This window comes from Cucurbita moschata, unplaced genomic scaffold (assembly GCF_002738365.1).
Source record: "Cucurbita moschata cultivar Rifu unplaced genomic scaffold, Cmos_1.0 Cmo_Scf00006, whole genome shotgun sequence".
Taxonomy (NCBI): Eukaryota; Viridiplantae; Streptophyta; class Magnoliopsida; order Cucurbitales; family Cucurbitaceae; genus Cucurbita; species Cucurbita moschata.
The window spans coordinates 6195348-6203527 of NW_019268522.1; the positions used below are offsets into that span (position 1 = coordinate 6195348).

Here is an 8180-nt window from a genome sequence, read left to right on the forward strand (position 1 = left end):
CCGGAGAAAGATATTAGACCTTAGTGATGCTTGCATTGAGTATAATAATAAATACTCGTGATGAGTCCCCCTTAACTACCCTATGCCTTTCTCTTTCTGTTTTGTTTAGTGTCATTTTCTGCTCTCTCATGCTAATGCTAATACTTCATCCTTTTTTCCGCTGTTATCCACTCCTATAAAATGCTAAAGAAGCCAGGCCATCCATCCTCTTTATCCTCATTGGACTCAAGGACATCGATAGGCTAAACCAATTAGTTAGTAGATTCGATCGATCTAAATCTACCTAGCTCCCTTCCAAGAAAGAATCAATCCCTTATACAAAAAACATCGAGAAAGATATTATGAGCACCAAGTGGATGCTTCATATCTTTTCTTCTTTTATATTTTTATATATCACACGTTGCCCCCTATGAATTAGTTCTAAGAAAGGGGCCGTTCACGTCTTTTTTTCTCGATTTTTGATGTAGTTGCAATAAGTTTCCTGATTTTCGTCGAGATGGGGTGTGAAGCGTCAGTACCTTTTTTAGAGTAGCCAAAGGGAAGAGCCGGCCGGTGGGAGCGAGAAGTTTTGGATTCGTGACTAGAATGTAGGGCAGGAAAAGTCCCGCCAAAATGTCCAAGACTGAGGGGCGGAACGCTTTCCGAAACAAATCCGTTTTTTTAATCAGCTTGAGCTGGACAGAGAAGGGCGAAGAAGACAAAAATACCAAGTAATTTACCGAAAGGGAAAGAGAGGGTTTGTGATTGAGTGCCATTGCTCCCACATCTTTTTCTTGTCCGGCCACGAGCATAAATGTTTTATTGGGTTTCGGACCTTATCCACTCGCCTTATCTTCTTTAACTTGGCATCCTGTAAGAAAAATGGTGCAGCAGTTGACTAACAATGCAGATTTGGAACTGGCAAATGAAAGAGAAACCCGAGAGGGTCTTTTCAATCTTTTTTCTTAATTGGAGAGAATCACCAATTTCTTATTTTTTCGGATTTGATTGTGTTCACAAGGGGAAAGGAGAAGAAGAAACCCAAAAACAGAAGCAGAAGAGGAAATACTGGTAAATGGCTAGCAAATTCGCAGCACAGTCCGCTTATAGTTCCTTTTGGCACAACAGGGTAAGTAGTCAACTCTAACAAACCAACAAAAAGATTGAAGCATTCAGATAACAAGAAAGACACTGACCATACAAGCATCAAAAGAGGGGACTGGGCATTGGTCCCTGGTGATACAGTGAATATCGAACCATCAACAACTTGAAAAGCATCAATCCCAATAACCCTGAAATTGCGATCAACTACCTTGCCCACAAGGCATCCACCATGGTAGTGCCATATAGTACTCACTGCGGGCAAAACTCTCCAATCAGCCAATCATTTGATTGATCAACGGGCAATGCAGGGGGCACGTATATTCAATCTCGGCCCCCAAACAAACCATTCCCTGAATTGGAAATCCTCCATGGAACGGCTCCTCAGTACATCACCCATCTTGCAGGTGCCATTCACACACCAATCCACATACGTCACCCGGATTACTAAAGTAGTTGAATCGTACAATTGGGTTAACTCTGACATCTGTAGATGGCAACCGGAGTGAATAGAGAGTGGCCCAGTAATCTTCTCCATCAGGGTAGCCACAGTGAGATAGAGTGGTGAAGCTGGGTTTCGAATGAAAAGAGAGCGAGCCGGGGACAAAAGGTATGAGATTGGAAGTTGCTTCAAGGTAAGCCCTTGTCCCTGAATTGGTTATGCCCACGACTTGTATCAGAGAGTGCTCCAATGGGATTGGGGGCACAATTGAGATGCCATTTCGGGGGTTCTCCTAGAGGAACTGTCCGACATAAGGCAAGTAATGAGACAGAGGAATTCCCCACGATGAGAGGGACGGCCTCGGTCTAATGCCACTCAGAAGCGGAAGCCTGTGGGCTTCCGAGAGCCCCAGCACAGAGGATCACCGCTCCCTTTGCATTGCATAGCCCTCTTTCTTTGGTCGCAAAAAACAACCCCAATTACCGATTGCTTCGATCCACGAAGAAGAGGCTAAAAGAATTCTTTCAACACTTGCATAGCTTGCATAGACTACACTCTCATATTCAAAGCTTTCGCATAGCTGAGGAGATCAGCAACACTGTGTCTACGACCAGAACTGTCGAATGTCGAACCACCAATCTTGGTACCCACTGAATGATCCAAAGTCAAACCATTATAGGGATCAACACCGGCTTCCAATAGCCCGTCTTTAACTGCGGATTGCCAATTCTTGAGCTCCGGCCTAACCTAAGATAACCCTCTCAACCCACTCATAGGACTTGTTGACCACTCGAAGGTCCCAATTCACTCCTAACCTTTCGTTGAATTATTGATCGGCTCGACTATAGAACCCGGCATTGATAGCACTACTGCCATCAAGAACCCAGCCTCGGGCATTGGGGACGCCGTCTTCGGAGGTTCAGGCTTGCACCGGGGAGTCAAAAGCACCTCCATGAGAGTGGTGAGGAAGACTGACTGGGTCATCAGATTAGGCTTTACGTACGTTACACCGCCCCTTTCAAGCACCAGAACCCGCTCATACTCAGATAGCATTGTTGACGACAGCCGGCGGCCTCCTCTAGTCCTCTGATGGGAAATCAATCAATCCGTGGCATTGAAGACAAAACCCAAATAACTCGGACCTGTAAACAGAAGAAAGATTGATCAAAACAAGTTCAGTTAAAGGATTGAAAGAAAAAAGACATTAAAGAAGAAAGAAAGAATCAGAGGATTCAAGAATGATTACTTTGTTGAGACTGTGCTATGGCCAAGGAAATGAGAGTGAAGATTCTAAAGAGAGGGGGTGGAAAATGAACTCAATCAAAGAAAAAGATGCCTGAGGACTGACGACAATGGTAGAGAATACACGTTGCAAGAGTTTGATGATTCAAGTCCGTTATCCGTTTAGCTGCTCACACAACACACTCCACAGCAAAATAGAGTTGCAGAAAGAAGGGCGAAACTTGTCGAAGCATGATGCGCATGCGAAGAACGTACAACCGCTGTTTTGAAAAAGGAAACCCCAAGAAAAATTAGCTTTTTGTTACTAACATTGAAAAGTCTTTGGCTGCGTCTGCTATGTGTTCTGAGTAGTTACGGACGAAGCTGGAAAAGAAGGCGGGCTAGTTGGTGCATCTTTGTTGGCTATGATCAGCGTAGGTTGAGGTGCATTGATCCGACTACAAAATCTGTATCTCCACATCTCGTTTTTTATGAGACATCATCATGATGGTCCTCCAAAAATGTAGTACTGCCGTATTCTAGGATGCTAGACTTCCGTATACGGGCACAAGCACCTGAGCAACAAGAAAGAGCCTGATATTGTGAGTCACTTTGGACCTGAGTCAAAAAAGCTACACAAAGCCCTCCTATCAAAGAAAAAAAAGCCCAAGGCCCGCGATCTGTTAACAAAGAGTGATGGCATGTCTAGAAGAGAGCAACAAGATATTCAAGAGGATCCCTGCTGAAGGCACTGTGTTTGATAGCAGACTTAGAAGTAGAAGATCGACAAGGATCAGGAAGCCCAATCAATCCCAAGTATACAGAAGCCAGCTATGCGGACACTGTGACACTTTAATAGTCTTGTGCCTCTCCAGAAAGTAGAAGAACCAAGCTCATTTAAAGAAGCGGTTGGCCTGAAAGAGTGGGGCGATGAAAGAGGAGATTTCTACTTGAACAGCTTAAATCAGAATGAGACATGGGAACTTGTCCCATTACCAGAAGGAGTGAAGACAATCGAATTGTCTCGTTCCGTGTAGTCAGGGTATGACAGGTGAAGCGCAAGAGTGACGACTCCATTTTGATCTCGTTGGCGCAATTGGTTGCTCGGGGCTTCTCACATCTCATAGTGGATGGGGTGGGATTGATTATGAAGAAAGATTTGCTCCTGTGGAGAAGTTGACATCTATTAGAATTGTCGCTGCTATGGTCGCTCATTTGGATTTTGAATAAGATCAGATGGGGATCTAAAAACAAATAGCATTTTGAAATGTGAACTCGAGGATTTATATATATGGTAATGGTACAACCTCCAGGCCAGGTTTTTAGGTTCTTGGGCATGAAGATCAAGTTTGCAAGCTAAGAAAGTCTTTCTTTATATGACTTGAAACAGTGGTATGGTACCTTAAGTTTCATCAAGCTACTAGCGATATGGGATTTCGTTGGACGATCATTGTATTGAAACTCCAATAATGGATGGTGAGATTCGAATGTTGTCAAACTATGTTTATGATATCCTTATTGCCGGAAATTCCTTGTTTGCCATAAATCCAACTCTAAATTGGGGCTGGGTGATGCAACTGATTCTATGTTTGGAAATAGCGAGTGGCTGTTTTATCTGCCCGGACAACAAGTCAAGGTAAGCTTCCCTCCCTCCTGCCCGCTGACTGGCCACGTTACTGAGAACCTAGGAACTGCTGATTGATTTTGAGCCACAACTCTTTCTTATAGTTGGCAAGGCTTTTTCGGGGACTAGCCCGCTTCCCATTACTCAACGAAGGCTTCCCATTGTCCGGTTTTTTCTGGAATGTGGGATCGTTTTAGATCGTACCCGAGCAGCCCACTCCCAACCTTCACTCAGTCGTCAGGCTGCATTTGAACTACAGTGGCTGAAATCTGAGTACGGGTCCCAGCTGCATCGGGGAGGGGTAGAAGCAATGGATTGAGTGTATGGATTCTTCTCATCATGGGGATCATCTCTCCTAGTCTTGATCTAGTCGGTCCCCTCGGAATGATCTCGAGCTACTTACTCCCTCTCTTCTTCCCGTGGAGCTACTTTTGATAAGGCAACCCTAATCCTCAGCCCAATGATCCAAGCTTATGTTGGAGCAAGAACCCTTGAATCAAAGTAATTAACACCTCCTTATACGAAATTTGGATCAACCAAGAGATAAGGCTAGAATTAGATTACCTCTTACCATCGAAGATCTAGAAGCAATATTTGGAAACCTTGTTCTAAATGGAGTCACTCCACAATCTAACTTGATCAAGGCTTAATTGAATGGCTCGGGTGCAATTCTACCACAAGAATTGCTTGAAACTTAGAAATGGCAAATATGATGCTTGGATTTCTAAGGGAAACGTCTCAATTTGAGATCTGAATTACATTTATCCACCAATCTGAATTTTACATAACATATTGTGGGTATTTATAGTCTCTCGACATAAGACGTTTGTGGATGGGATTTATTCTCGACCCCCTTTAATCTCCACAAAGAATAAGTCAAATTGACCATTTGTCTTTTACATAGTTTATGAAATTAAACATAGTTTTTTTTTTTTTTTAACAAATGTTGATGTGCTTGAGTGGCTAATGCGACAGGTTTGATATTAAATGAGCTCTTCGTGCATTCGTAGGTTCGAATTCTGTTGTTGACATATTTTTTTGAACCTTCTTGGCAATAGGTCCATTTGGAACACCGTGATTCTTATCATCTTCCCCTTCTTTAGAAGGATTCGTCCTCGAATCAGAAAAAATAAAAAATCATCACCTTCTTTCCGTCACCTAAAAAATATCACCTTCTTTCTGTCACCTCAAAAAAAAAAAAAAATTAGAAGAAAATTAGTAGCAATAGGAAGCAAAATGATCAAATCTGCATGCTTAAAAAAAATATTAGAAGAAAATTAGTAGGAATAGGAAGCAAAATGATCAAATCTGCATGCTTCACTCACAAAAATATTAGAAGAAAATTAGTAGGAATAGGAAGCAAATGAAGTGTATTAAATCCATAAACTACTTTCTTAAAGAATAAGTCAGCAGCATGCTTTGCATCATCCATAAATCTATCTGTCACATGCTTCATCTTCGGCCAACAAAACTGTTTATGCAACATCTTATAAACTTTATTAATCCTAAGATGTCCCATTAAGGCACTACCATATGCTTCTCTCAAAAGCAAATCTTTATAGAGCATTTAGGAATACAAAGCATACTCTTAGTAATTAAAAATTTATGAAACACATAATAATCATCCACCACTTTTTTTAAACTTTATTAATCCTAAGATGTCCCATTAAGGCACTACCATATGCTTCTCTCAAAAGCAAATCTTTTATAGAGCATTTAGGAATACAAAGCATACTCTTAGTAATTAAAAATTTATGAAACACATAATAATCATCCACCACTTTTTTTGCAAGACAAGATGCATAAATAGTTCTAAAGTCTTGGTCATCTCTATATAATTCAATAATATGCTCAACTCCAAGAATTTTTGGCAATAAGAGAAGTAAAGAGATCATACCTTTTAGATAACATATGAGCTACTGTATTATCCTTACCTTGCTTATACTTGATGACATACGAAAATGTTTCAATAAATTCTACCCACTTTGCATGTCTACGGTTCAGTTTGCTTTGACCCTTCACATACTTCAAGTTTTCATGATCAAAGTGGATCACAAATTCTCTAGGCCATAAGTAGTGTTGCGGCACATGCAATATATGAACTACAAACAATTCTTTATCATAGGTAGGGTATTTAAATGTTGCCCCATTTAGTTTTTCACTAAAATACACTAACGGCTATTCATCTTGAATTAAAACAGCACTTAAATCCATAATGAATTTAACTTTATCTCTATCTAATGCTATTATACTTTTATGAACTATGAAACCAATAGAGTGAACTTTTTCCATGCAAAAACTACCCTTATTAAAATTAAATTTCTCTTTTCTATGTGTAATCAAAACTAATTAAACATGCTCCACATGCTCAAGCAAAATCTTCAAATAAATTATAATATCATCAATATAAACATGTTTTCTTATATATTTTCTCAAAACATTATATATTAAGCGCATAGGTGTACTAGGAGCATTAGTTAACGTAAAAGACATAACAAACCATTCATACAATCCAAACTTAATATTGAAAGTTGTTTTCCATTCATCTCCTACGTGCATTCTAATTTGATGAAATCCAGATTTCAAAATAATTTCTATAAATAGATACGAATCATGCAATAAATCAAGCATATCGTCTAACCTAGGAATAGGATGTCGATACTTTACCGTGATTTTGTTGATGACTCTATTATCCATGCATATGCGCCAAGTTTCATCTTTCTTTGGCACCAATAAGTCTCGTATAGAACATGGACTCAAACATTCTGGTACATAGCCCTTCTCCATGAGCTCCTCCACTTGCCTTTGAATTTCTTTTGTCTCGGTTGGATTGACTCGATAAACTGGCTTATAAGGAATGACAGTCCTTGGAATGAAGTCTATTTTATGTTCAGTACCTCTAATGGGAGGTATTTTTTTATCTTGAAACATGTCTTCAAATTCCTGTATGAGAGATTGAAAAACACTAGGCAAAGTCAAGTTGTTATAGTTAGAGAACAAAAATCCTTCATTGTAAATAAGTATAAAGATTGATTTTTGTGAGAACCTTCTCACCTCTCCAACCGTAGCCAAATAACTCTCTCTCTCCCTTTTTTCTTCAATTTCATCTCTTTTTTTATTCTTCTTTGATAAGCGCCTACTGATGGTGTTAATATAACACATGCGGAAGCAATTTGGATCTTAGGCACTTTTAGAACATCAATTATTGTAAATAACTAGCATGTTCATACGTATTAAAACTTAATGAGTTTAAATACTAACCTTTTGTAGTTCAAACTCCTTTTGCCTCACGAACTGGTTTCGAACCACCACTAGTGTCTTCTCCATTATCCTCCGGCCTTAGAACGGGATTGTGGAATCCGGTGAGTGACTAAACTTGGGAGGGATTTTGTATATGTGAAGAGAGTGTTTGTGAGAGGTTTTTCTCAAGGTTTTTCACGAAGATGAAGAAGACCTTCCATGTATCATGATCACTCTATTTAAAGAGTCATGTTTGCATGTTCATGCAAATTTGAGATCACCAAATTTTGACACTTCAAATTCCACTCAAATTTTTGGGATTATGTGGCAAGCATGCATGTTTGAGTTAACCAAATTTTGACACTCAAAATTCCACTCAAACTTGTGGGGTTTATTTGGCAAACATGCAAGTTTGGTTAAACCAAATTTTGAAACCTCAAAATTCCACTAACATGGATTTTTCTATTAGATGAAAGTCAACATTTTGACTTTCTTCATTTTAATTCAACAATTAAATTGAATAATGAATTTCAAATTAAAGTAACATTAAATGATTAATTAAACTATTTAATT

The 8180-nt window shown here is 39.5% G+C and overlaps 1 pseudogene; it reads right to left on the reverse strand.

The window, feature by feature from the left end:
- Positions 1-958: 958 nt before the first annotated feature.
- Positions 959-2617, reverse strand: LOC111443844 (annotated as a pseudogene).
- Between the last annotated feature and the right edge of the window lie 5563 nt (positions 2618-8180).